Source organism: Capra hircus, chromosome 7, assembly GCF_001704415.2.
Source record: "Capra hircus breed San Clemente chromosome 7, ASM170441v1, whole genome shotgun sequence".
Lineage (NCBI taxonomy): Eukaryota > Metazoa > Chordata > Mammalia > Artiodactyla > Bovidae > Capra > Capra hircus.
The window spans coordinates 37,409,692-37,423,478 of record NC_030814.1 but is presented as its reverse complement, the minus strand read 5'-3'; the positions used below and the strand labels follow the sequence as shown (position 1 = coordinate 37,423,478).

Below are 13,787 nucleotides of genomic sequence, written 5' to 3'. Positions count from 1 at the left end.
AACTAAAAGTTAGCTAGTGAAATTCATGATGTTTTCTGCTATGCACTCAGAGAAGCCAAAGTGTCAAGGCACCAGTGGATGGGGTCAGGGGAGACAAGGGAAAGAACACTGTGGGGAAAATAGGAGATCCGACTGAGGGCTTCCTCCATTACTTATTTTCTGATGATCTCAGAGAAGTAGCTTACCTCTCTACATTTCAGTTTTCACTTCTTAAACTTCAAATGAAATATGAACATTAATAACTGTACCTGAGAAGCATGTCCCTTGTAACTTTACCCAAAGATACATGTCAAACATTATATGTGAAAGCTCTCATTAATGTCTATATGTGGGAAGCAGCATAGCCTAGTGTTTGAGCACAAGGATTCTGGATTGTAGAGGGTTGGTTGAAATTCCAGCTCTACCACTTACTTCATGTATATTCCTAGTTACATATTTTAATATTCCAAAGCGTGGGTTTCCTCAGCTGTAAAATAATAACTACTTCTCTGACTGCTGGCAGAAATAAATGAAATAATATAAATTCAAACCCTGATTATTATAGCACTCAAAAGGAGATAGTGTATACCATTAAAGCATTAATTTTAAGAATACTGATTTGTATTAATTGTTCATAAAATAATTAAAGCAAAAGCCAAGAGGAAAAATGACTGCTGTTGCTAATTTTGCTTACAAAGATAAAAATTTACTGTTATTTCCCAGTTTACAACTGAAACAAAATGACACAAAATTATATTGGGGCCCTCCCAATAAGAAAAGTATAGGACTTGATGACTTCATTGGTGAATTCTAGCAAACATTTAAAGAAGAATTAGCACTAATTTACCCCAAAATCTTCCAAATAATTGAAGAAGAAGGAACCTGATACCTACTACCAAGAACAGACAAAGACACTACATGAAAAGATATCTATGGACTCTAGCCCACTAAGCTCCTACATCCATGGGAGGTTCCAGGCAAGAATACTAGAGTCAGTTGTCATTTCCTTCTCCAGGGAACCTTCTGGACCTGGGGATCGAACTCAGGTCTACCTGAACTGCAGGCAGACTCCTTACTGTCTGAGTCACCAGGGAAACCTAGAAAGATACCTACCAACAAATATCTGTGAGGAATAGTGATGCAAAGTTCTCAACAAACAGAATTCTATAAGAAATGAAAAGAACAATACACCACGACCAAGTGTGATTTATTCCTAAAATGCATTCCTAAAAACCATTCCTAGAATGGTTCAACATACGAAAACCAATCAATGTAACATAAGACATAACCAAATGAGGGGGAAAGGCCATGTGACTGTTTCAATTGATGCAAAAGAGCAGTATATAAAATTCAACACATTTTCTTGATAAAAACACACACAAAAAAAACCTAGGAATAGAAGGAAATTGCCTCAATATAATAAAGGCCATAAATGACAAGCCCACAACTAACATTGTGTTCAATGGTCAAAGTCTGATAACTTTTTCTCTAAGATCAGGGTCAAGAATCTCTACTTTTAGCACTCTACTCAACACTCTATTCAGTACTGAAAGTCCTAGCCAGAAGAACTAAGAAATAAAAAGAAATAAGAAACACCCAAATTGGAAAGGAAGAAGTAAAATGATCTCTGTTCACAAATAACATGATGTTATAGGTAGAAAAATCCTAAAGATGCCAAACAGAAGCACACACAAATACAATAAAGGTTAGAATATATGAATTCAGCAACACTGCAAAACATAAAATCAATACACAAAAATCAGTTGGGTTTCTTTGTGCTAACAATGGACAATCGAAAAAAGAAACTAAAAAAAAAAAAAAAAGAACATAACAAACTCTGTTTACAATATCATCAAAAAGGATAAAATATTTAGGGATAAACACAACAAAGGAGATAAAAGACTAGTACTCTGAAAACTACAAAATGTTGCTGAAAGAAATTAAAGAAGCCACAAATAACTGGGAAGACACTCTATATTCAGGGTTTGGAAGATTTAATATTTTTAAAATACTTACAGAAGTAGTGCAATAGCAATCTTTTGTAGAAATAAAAATACTCATCCTAAAATTTACAAGGAATCTCAACAGATCCTGAATAGCCACCTAATGATTTAAAAATTTATTACAAAGCTTCAGTAATCTGAACAGTGTAGTACTGGCATAAAGACATACACGGATCAATAGAGTAGGACAGAAAGTCAAAGAACAAACCTTTGTATATATGGAAAATATTTTCAACAAGAACCTAAATGTCCATTGGCAGACAAATGGATAAGAAAGCTGTGGTACATATACACAATGGAATATTAGTCAGCAATTAAAAAGAATGCATTCAAATCAGTTCTAATGAGGTGGATGAAACTGGAGCTTATTATACAGAGTGAAGTAAGCCAGAAAGAAAAACACCAATAAGTATATTAACGCATACATATGGAACTTAGAAAGATGGTAACGATGACTCTATAAACAAGACAGCAAGAGAGACACAGATGTAAAGAACAAACTTTTGGACTCTGTGGGAGAAGGCAAGGGTGGGATGATTTGAGAGAATAGCATTGAAACATGTATATTACCATATGTGAAATGAATCGCCAGTCCAGGTTCAATGCATGAGATAGGGTGCTCAGGGCTGGTGCACTGGGATGACCCTGAGGAATGGGATGGGGAGGGAGGAGGGAAAGAGGTTCATGATGGGGAACACATGTACACCCATGGCTGATTCATGTCAGTCAGTCAGTTAGTTCAGTCACTCAGTCGTGTCCGACTCTTTGAGACCCTATGAACTGGAGCACGCAAGGCCTCCCTGTCCATCAGCAACTCCTGGAGTTCACTCATGTCCATCGAGTCAGTGATGCCATCCAGCCATCTCATCCTCTGTTGTCCCCTTCTCCTCCTGCCCCCAATCCTTCCCAGCATCAGAGTCTTTTCCAATGAGTCAACTCTTTGCATGAGGTGGCCAAAGTACTGGAGTTTCAGCTTCAGCATCAGTCCTTCCAAAGAACACCCAGGACTGATCTCCTTTAGGATGGACTGATTGGATCTCCTTGCAGTCCAAGGGACTCTCAAGAGTCTTCTCCAACACCACAGTTCAAAGCATCAATTCTTCAGCACTCAGCTTTCTTCACAGTCCAACTTTCACATTCATACATGACCACTGGAAAAACCATAGCCTTGAATAGACAGACCTTTGTTGGCAAAGTAATGTCTCTGCTTTTTAATATGCTATCTAAGTCAGTCATAATTTTCCTTCCAAGGAGTAAGCATCCTTTAATTTCATGGCTGCAATCACCATCTGCAGTGATCTGGGAGCCTCCAAAAATAAAGTCTGACACTGTTTCCCCATCTATTTCCCATGAAGTGATGGGACCGGATGCCATGATCTTCATTTTCTGAATGTTGAGCTTTAAGCCAACTTTTTCACTCTCCTCTTTCACTTTCATCAAGAGGCTCTTCACTTTCTGCCATAAGGGTGGTATCATCTGCATATCTGAGGTTATTGATATTTCTCCCAGCAATCTTGATTCCAGCTTGTGCTTCATCCAGCCCAGCGTTTCTCATGATGTACTCTGCATAGAATTTAAATAAGCAGGGTGACAATATACAGCCTTGACGTACTCCTTTTCCTATTTGGAACCAGTCTGTTGTTCCATGTCCAGCTCTAACTGTTGCTTCCTGACCTGCATATAGGTTTCTCAAGAGGCAGGTCAGGTGGTCTGGTATTCCCATCTCTTTCAGAATTTTCCAGTTTATTGTGATCCGCACAGTCAAAGGCTTTGGCATAGTCAATAAAGCAGAAATAAATGTTTTTCTGGAACTCTCTTCCTTTTTCCATGATCCAGCGGATGTTGGCAATTTGATCTCTGGTTGACTCATGTCAGTGTATGGCAAAAACCATTACAATATTGTAAAGTAATTAGCTTCCAATTAAATGAATTAATTAGAAAAAAAAGAAAGCCAAGACCACCTAGTGAGAAAGCAACAGCAGTCTCTTCGATAAGTTGTGTCAGAAAAAGTGGAGATCTACATGCAAAAGAATGAAGTTGGACACTTATCTTACCCATATACTAAAAGTAACTCAAAATGTATTCTTAAAGACCTAGATATAAGATCTAAAACTGAAGAAAATATAGGGGAAAACCTTCATGATGTGGATTTGTTAATGATTTCTTAGACATGACATTAAAAGTATTGGCAACAGAACCAAAAAATACAAATGGGAATATAGAAAATCTATATAGGATTCAGTCAGCAGAGTGAAAAGACGACCCATGGTATTGGAGAAAATATTTGCAAATATGACAAGGAGTTAATATCCAGAATATATAAAGAATGCCTACAATTCAGCAGTAAATCAATCAATAACGAGTCTGAAAAGCAGGCGAAAGACTTAAATAGATATTTCTCCAAAAATGAAATACAAATGGTCAATTAGCATATAAGAAAATTCTAAACATCACTAATCATTAAAGAATGCTAATCAAAACTACAATGAATATCACCTCATATCTATTAGAATGGCCATAAAAAAAGAGAGAGAGGAAGAAAAAAAGAAAGGAAGAAAATAACAAGTGTTGAGGACAATGGCAGCTGTTCAAAACATTAAAAATAGAATTACTACATGATCCAACAAACCCACTGCACAGTACATATCAAAGGAATGAAGCAGGATCTCAAAGAGATATGTGTACACTCCTGTTCACAGTAGCCAAGCAGTGGGAACAACCCAGACATTCAACAGCAGGGGAGTGTTTGAACAAAATGTAGCATATATGATGGATTCGTTTCCAGCTTTAAGAATGAAGAAAATTCAGGCACATGCCACAACATGGATGACTCTTGAGGACCTTATGCTAAGCAAACTCACCTAATCACAAACAGATTCTGCTCACATTATGTATATAAAACAGTCAATTCCATAGAAACAGAAAACAAAATGATATTTCCTAGGGGCTGGGAGAAGTATATGTGGAGTTGTTTAATGAGCAGAGTTTCAGTTTTGCCAGAGGAAAAGTGTCCTAGAGATTAGGGGCACAATAATATGAATGTACTTATTGCTGCCGAACTGTACACTTCAAAATGTATATTAGGGACACTTAATTAGCTAAGATATTGTGTGTGGAAAATGAAGAATCATGTTGCAAAGAAACAATCCCTTGTTTAATAATTTTGGATTTCTACACAGTTATTTAGTAAACCTTTTATTTTAGATTAAGAAAATAAAGTCATTTATTTTTAATATGTTAGAAAAATATTAAAAAACTAGAAGTATGCTCTCTCTTCTTTTGCACAAATGCACTAAGAACAGACATGGAAGAACAAAAGTACGCTAGACTGGATGAAGCACAAGCTGGAATCAAGAATGCAGGGGGAAATACCAATAACCTCAGATACGCAAATAACACCACCGTATGGCAGAAAGTGAGGAACTAAAGAGAGCCTCTTGATAAAAGTGGAAGAAAGAGTGAAAAAGCTGGCTTAAAACTCAACATTCAAAAAACTAACATCACGGCATCTGCTCCCATCACTTCACAGCAAATAGATGGGGAAACAAAGCAAAGAGTGACAGACTTTATTTTCTTGGGCTCCAAAATCATTGCAGATGGTGACTGCAGCCATGAAATTAAAAGACACTTACTCATTAGAAGAAAAGCTATGACAAATCTAGACATATCTTAAAAAGCAGAGACAAACAAAGGTCCTTATAGTCAAAGCTATAGTTTTTCCAGTAGTCATGTATAGATGTGAGTTGGACCATAAAGAAAGCAAAGAAAGCTGAGCACCGAAAATTTGATGCTTTTGAACTGTGGCATTGGAGAAGACTCTGAGAGTCCCTTGGACTGCAAGGAGATCAAAGCAGTCCATCCTAAAGAAAATCAGTCCTGAATATTCATTGGAAGGACTGATGCTGAAGCTGAAACTCCAATACTTTTGCCACCTAATGCGAAGAACTGATCATTGGAAAAGACCCTGATGCTGGGAAAGGATTGAAGGCAAGAGGAGAATGGGACGACAGAAGATGAGATGGTTGGATGACATCACCAACTCGATGGACATGACTTTGAGCAAACTCCAGGAGTTGGTGATGGACAGGTAGGCCTGGTGTGCTGCAGTCCATGGGGTCACAAAGAGTTGGACACGACTGAGTGACTGAACTGAACTAAGAAAATCAAAAAGTCACTGTTGCCACAGTGTACAGAGAGACTGTTTCTTTTTCAAGTTGATCAGGAAAATCTCGCATATGTTTATAATCTCCATGGAAAATTACATATATGACTGATATAACACCATTTTTATTTTTAAAAACTTACCTTGATTAACGTTACTTGCACATCACCATTCTATTTTCAAACCAAATCAATAAAGTCATCGCTGATGCAAAATTTGACTTTTTTTGAGATGTGGTATATCTGGTCTTGGAACTGATCCTTCAAGATCTGTGCCATTAAATTTTAAGAATCCATTTTCTGTCTACGGCACCCCGGCCAGCAGGGCACAGTATTATTAAGTACATCAAAATGAACTTATTTACCAGATGCTTCTTGTGTTTTTTGATCCCCCATGAAGTCTGCAGTAATGGTTCATTAATCTGCTACTCACAAAAGAACAACTTTGCAACAGATACTGAGGAGCAGGGAATAGACAAACAAACACCTCACCTAGATTTCCTTAAGCATTTCTGGTGGATTACAATGCATCTTACATCACGTTATGCATTCTTCTTTCAACCAAATTTGCCTTATTTATGCATACTTGAAAGGAGTAGAGTCCATCCTATTTTATTTGATTATTTTTCTCCTTCAATCTGAGAAGTGATTTTTAAAGCAAAAGTGAAATATATAAGGAAATGGACAGAGAGACAGAAGTGCGAAGTAGACCCTTTTCTGTATTTTAGACACTTATTTTTGTTCTGCTCAGCATGGGATAGGCTCATTCTTTCTGAGGCAACAGCCTCTGAAGAGATCTGACAGTATTAACAAAAAAAGGACATTTTAAAATAAGCACACATCACTGCTTTCATACTTCTGACAAGCTTACAGAAGCTGAGTAGAAGGCCAATTTGCAGACCCAGGCTGGAGCAAAGAGAATATGCTTGGTCAAGGCTTCCAAGAGAATACTTGATGTGCTGAGATGAAACAGAAATGCATATGACCACTTTTGGAGGCAAAGCAATTTTTTTTTTTTAATTTGAGATGAAAGTGACATTGGGTACAGAGATTTACCACTGTTTCTGTCTGCATCAGATATTCTTAAAATCCACTGAATGCATCAACAGTCCAGCGTTTTTCTGGTGCTGGACTGGTTTCCCTTTCCTTTGTGAGTATAACCACCCATTGCATTGCTACCTTCGGTGAGTGTATATTCAGCACTTGACAAGTCTTCTTAAATTGCAGGTCCTGACACTCCACACTACATGAAGTAGAAGCATCCCTCTCAGGAACCTTGAAAAATTGTGCTTATTGGTTTTTATTATTTTAAAGCTGATGATAGAAAATTTGGACACTATGTAAAGATATGAGGAAGAAAATTTAAATAGCTCAGAATATCACTATTCAGAAGAACCACGAACACATTAGACCTTTCTTTTAGGCAATTTTTCAGTGCATGCTCTTATATTAGAAAGTTAGGATCACATGGTACATGAGTCTACACATGTGCACAGAAAGACACACACACACACACACACACACACACACACACACACACACACTTTATAGTCCTTGTATTTTATAAAGCCAAGCCTGGGACTATACTTCCCAGCCCTCCCCACCCCCTCTCTTTTCATCTTTTTCAGGCCATCAAATACAAGCCTGTACAACATGTCACTTTCAGACCATGGTGGCCTTCTCTCTTTTTCATGACCCTGGGGAATGACAGGGCACCAAAATGGAAAGAAACAAGAGTCTCTGAGTCACACCATAAAGGAAAGCTACCTGCTAAAAAGGGAACAACTTCCCTGGGCCAGTCAATGAGCAAGAAATAAACCTCTACTATTGTGTTTAGTTACTGAAATGTGGAAGTTGATTATAGAAGGAGGTATAGTAATGCTGCAGAAATTAATAAATTTATCGGATGTTTACCTATCAAATACATACATCATGACAGAATGGGTGCTTCAGTGACTGATTACTAACTGCCTGTGCAGCCTCCAACAAAAGGAGGGCTGCTGTCTCCTCTGAAAACTGGAGAGAGTGATGTCTACCTTGCAAGACTGTTTCAAGAATGAAAGAGCACAGCACGTATCTATGTCTGGTACAGAGCAAGTGCTCAGAGTTCATGGTTATTATTTAAACAAGTATATAAAACAGATGATCAGTTCAGTTCAGTTCAGTTCTCAGTCATGTCGGACTATTTACAACCCCATAGACGGCAGGACACCAGGCCTCCCAGTCCATCAGCAACTCCCACAGTTTACTCAAACTCATATCCATTGAGTCGGTGATGTCATCCAACCAGCTCATCCTCTGCCGTCCCCTTCTCCTCCAGCCTCCAGTCTTTCCCAGCATCAGGGTCTTCTCCAAAGAGTCAGTTCTTCACATCACGTGGACAAAGTACTGGAGTTTCAGCTTCAGCATGAATCCTTCCAATGAATATTTGGGACTGATTTCCTTTAGGATGGATTGGTTGGATCTCTAGGCAGTCCAAGGGACTCTCAAGACTCTTCTCCAACACCACAATTTAAAAGCAATAATTCTTTGGTGCTCAGCCTTCTTTACAGTTCAACTCTCACATCCATACATGACTACTGGAAAACCATAGCTGTGACTAGATGGACATTTGTTGGCAAAGTAATGTCTCTACTTTTTAATATGCTGTCTAGGGTGGTCATAACTTTTCTTCCAAGGCACAAGCATCTTTTAATTTCATGGCTGCAGTCACCATCTGTGGTGATTTGGGGCACCAAAAAATAAAGTCTGTCACTGTTTCCACTGTTTCCCCATCTATTTGCCATGAAGTGATTGGATCAGATGTTATGATCTTAGTTTCCTGAATGTTGAGCTTTAAGCCAAGTTTTTCACTTTCCTCTTTCACTATCATCAAGAAGCTCTTCAGTTCGTCTTCGCTTTCTGCCATAAGTGTAGTGTCATCTGCATATCTGAAGTTATTGATATTTCTCCTGGCAATCTTGATTCCAGCTTGTGCTTCCTCCAACCTGGCATTTCTCACGATGTACTCTGCATAGAAGTTAAATAAGCAGGGTGACAATATACAGCCTTGACATAGTCCTTTTCCTATTTGAAACGAGTCTGTTGTTCCATGTCCAGTTCTAACTTTTGCTTCCTGACCTGCACACAGATTTCTTAGGAGACAGGTAAGGTGGACTGGTATACTCATCTCTTCAGAATTTTCCACAGTTTGTTGTGATCAACACAGTCAAAGGCTTTGGCATAGTCAATAAAGCAGAAATAGATGTTTTCTGGAACTCTCTTGCTTTTTTGATGATCCAGCGAATGTTGACAATGTGATCTCTGGTTCCTCTGCCTTTTCTAAAACCAGCTTGAAAATCTGGAAGTTCACAGTTCACATACTGTTGAAGCCTGGCTTGCAGAATTTTGAGCATTACATTGCTAGCATGTGAGATGAGTGTAACTATGCAGTAGTTTGAGCATTCTTTGGCATTGCCTTTCTTTGGGATTGGAATGAAAACTGACCTTTTCCAGTCTGGTGGCCACTGCTGAGTTTTCCAAATTTGCTGACATATTGAGTGCAGCACTTTCACAGCATCATCTTTTAGGATTTGAAACAGCTCTACTGGAATTCTATCACCTCCACTAGCTTTGTTCATAGTGATGCTTTCTAAGGCCCACTTGACTTCACATTCCAGGATGTCTGGCTCTAGGTGAGTGATCACAACATCATGATTATCTGGGTTATGAAGATCTTTGTTGAAGTAAAAAAGATCTGGAGAAGAGAATGGCAAACCACTTCAGTTATTCTTACCTTGAGAACCCCATGATTAGTATGAAAAGGCAAAAAGATAGGACACTGAAGGATGAACTCCCCAGGTAAGTAGGTACCCCAATATGCTATTGGAGATCAGTGGAGAGATAACTTCAGAAAGAATGAACAGACGGAGTCAAAGCAACAACACCCAGTTATGGATGTAACCGGTGATAGAACCAAGGTTCAGTGCTGTAAAGAGCAATACTGAAAGGAACCTGGAATGTCAGGTCCATGAATCAAGGCAAACTGGAAGTGGTCAAGCAGGAGATGGCAAGAGTGAACATCGATATTTTAGGAATCAGCGAACTAAAATGGACTGGAATGGGTGAATTTAACTCAGATGATCATTATATCTACTACTGTGGGCAAGAATCCCTTAGAAGAAATGGATGAGGCATCATAGTCAACAAAAGAGTCTGAAATGCAGTACGTGGATGCAGTCTCAAAAATGACAGAATGATCTCTGTTCGTCTCCAAGGCAAACCATTCAATATTACGGTAATCCAAGTCTATGCCCTGACCAGCAATGCTGAAGAAACTGAAGTTGAATGGTTGTATGAAGACCTACAAGACCTTCTAGAAAGTGAAAGTGAAGTTGCTCAGTCGTATCCGACTCTTTGCGACCCCATGGACTGTAGCCTACCAGGCTCCTCCCTCCATGGGATTCTCCAGGCAAGAGTACTGGAGTGGGTTGCCATTTCCTTCTCCAGGGTATCTTCCCAACCCAGGGATCGAACCTGGGTCTCCTGCATTCCAGGCAGACGCTTTAACCTCTGAGCCACCAGGGAAGCCCACACCTTCTAGAACTAACACCCCAAAAAGATGTCATTTTCATTATAGGGGACTGGAATGCAAAAGTATGAAGTCAAGAAACACCAGGAGTAATAGGCAAATTTGGCCTTGGAATACAGAATGAAGCAGGGCAAAGGCTAATAGAGTTTTGCCAAGAGAATGCACTGGTCATAGGAAACACCCTCTTCCAACAACACAATAGAAGACTCTATACATGGACATCACCAGGTAGTCAATACCAAAATCTGATATTATATTCTTTGCACCCAAAGACAGGGAACCTTTATACATTTGGCAAAAACAAGACCAGGAGCTGACTGTGGCTCAGATCATGAGTTCCTTATTGCCAAATTCAGACTTAAATTGAAAAAAGTAGGGAAAACCACTAGACCATTCTGATATGACCAAAATTAAATCCCTTACAATTATACAGTGGAAGTGACAAATAGATTCAAGTGATTAGGTCTGATAGTCAAGAGTGCCTGAAGAACAATGGAGAGAGGTTTGTGACATTTTACAGGAGACAGGGATCAAGACCATCCCCAAGAAAAAGAAATGCAAAAAGGCAAAATGGTTGTCTGAGGAGACCTTACAAACAGCTATGAAAAGAAGAGCAGGAGAAAAGGAAAGATATACCCATTTGAATGCAGATTTCCAAAGAATAGCAAGGAGAGATAAGAAAGCCTTCCTCAGTGATCAATGCAAAAAATAGATGAAAAGAACAGAATGGGAGAAACTAGAGATCTCTCCAATAAAATCAGAGTTACCAAGGGAATATTTCATACAAAGATGGGCACAATAAAGGACAGAAATGGTATGAATCTAACAGAAGCAGAAGATATGAAGATGAGGTTCCAAGAATACACAGAAGAACTATACAAAACAGATAACTATTCTCAAAAGGAGAGGTACTGCTTTTCCTGCATCAAACTAAAAAGTATATTTTCTTATTGCTTAGTAAATCACGCTGCACCTACTTCTTAAGACGATTTGACAGAGTAAAAAAACACATTTTCCAGGAACCATAATTGAAACAAATTATAAATACCAGAAGCATTAAACTTGGTCAACTTTGGACCATTAGTACGCTTCCTAAAATTCATAAAGTGCTAATTGTATTCATTAAGAAAGGCAGAAAAGCTTACAGTTTAATGGTGAATGTAATATTGCTTCTCATTTTAGTATATCTAAAATGATGGGGAAACATTCTCACTGTCGCTAAGCTAAAGGGCTATCAACTTGGGTTTTTCAATCAATTATAAATTTCTGCTTCCAGTCTTGCCTAACAGGAGATGAATGATGGATGAAAAACAAATATAAACTATTATACACATATATAACATAGATACCCATCGGTTTACGCAACAAATGCATTTTACCAAGTATCTGGTTACCTATAATGTACTAAATGCTATGCCAAGTATAATACACAGGCCCAGTTTCAAGTATAGTGTTTCATGTACTAAAACTAGTTCATGTACTAAAACACCAACAAAGGCAATGAGGGAAATGGAACTACAGATTAAAATGGCCGTATGAGTAAAGAAGCCTAGTGGCAGAGTCACAGTGAAGATGAGAGGTAATGTGTAACAAAGGGCTATGGCAAAGAATAGGAGTGAGTTTCCTTCTAAGAGGGCTTCCCCAGTGGTTCAGTGGTAAAATATCTGCCCGCAATGCAGGAGATGCTGGAAAGGCAGGTTCGATCCCTGGCTCAGGAAGATCCCCTGGAGGACGGCATGGCAACCCACTCCAGTATTCTTGCCTGGAGAATTCCATGAACAGAGGAGGCTGGTGACCTACAGTCCATGAGGTCACAAAGAGTCGGACACGAATGAAGTGGACTGAGCATGCATGCTTCTTCTTAGAACTACAGTGAATTATTTCTGAAAGTAAAGGAAATTGCCAGATATATCAAGGTCCTATGGTAAACTGGGTTGTTCTACAGCAAAATAGAAGTCTGATTTCACCAACATGAATATATAAATGGCAATTTAAAACATTATGTGCTTTTATCCATGGCACAGATATCACTTAGAACAGGCCTGTTTTCTGAATTTTTTTTTCCCCACTGTGACAAGAAATATAACTTACCTCACTGAAAGCAAAAGCATGCTAATAATGTACAATTAATTCCATCTCCAGACCTGGTATAGACCATGGTTAGCTTTAATCCATTCAAGGAACTTTAATAATAAAGATGTGGTAAGAAGCTTATTATGTACATTTGACCCTATGCATTTTGAGGGCAGAGCTGTCCATATCTTTTCAATGCCTAAAGCTAATGTTCAATTGTCAGTCATGTCTGACTCTTTGCATCCCCATGGACTGTATGTAGCCCATCAGGCTCCTCTGTCCATGGGATTGCCCAGGCAAGAATACTGGAGTGGGTTGCCATTCTCTTTTCCAGGCCATCTTCCTGACCCAAGGATCGAACCCACATCTCCTGTGTCTCCTACACTGGCAAGCAGATTCTTTTACCAGTGAATCACTTGGGAAGACCTCAATACCTAATGCTGAACTAAAAATCCATAGGCTGAAACTAGAGCGACTTTGGCGTTCTTCTTTCCCAGACTCCAGGTTAAAGGACCCAGAAGGCAACACCCGTTTTGAATCTCCTAATCATTACAAGGAGGCCAATTCTTGGATCTGGGATACTCTTTCAAGTCCAGTCTCCTGAATTTATGAAAGGAAACCTGAAATCCTGAGACTTGTAATTGTGCCCAAAACCATGTAACCACTTATGGGCTGGGTGGAGATAGATCCCAAGATGCCACACCATGCTATTTTGTACTCTCTCCCCATTCCCAGCCTCATCATCAACAGTAAGCTTTGCTGCTTTCAAATCTTCTCATTCAACATTAAAATACCTTCTCAGAATGCAGACAGGAAGGTGGAAAAGGAAACCCATCCTTCACACTGTGTACATTTGTGCTTGGGTTTCAGAGATTTAGGAAATGAAACTGTACTCTCTCTACAAGAAGGAGACCTGTCAAAATGATTCTGCTACATCAGTCTACGTACTGTTCCTGGCTTCTTTTGGTTCCATGTAGTAGGGTTGGCTCCTGATTGAAAGA

The 13,787-nt window shown here is 39.0% G+C and overlaps 1 protein-coding gene and 1 non-coding gene across 4 annotated transcripts in view; both read right to left on the bottom strand.

Annotated features, from left to right (window-relative positions):
* GABRB2 (gamma-aminobutyric acid type A receptor beta2 subunit) overlaps nucleotides 1-13,787 on the bottom strand; it is a 305,548-nt gene that overhangs the window by 212,015 nt on the left and 79,746 nt on the right. The gene's annotated exons all lie outside the window — the stretch shown is intronic.
* Nucleotides 10,638-10,709, bottom strand: TRNAS-GGA. Its single transcript has one exon. It is a non-coding gene; the product is annotated as a tRNA-Ser (tRNA).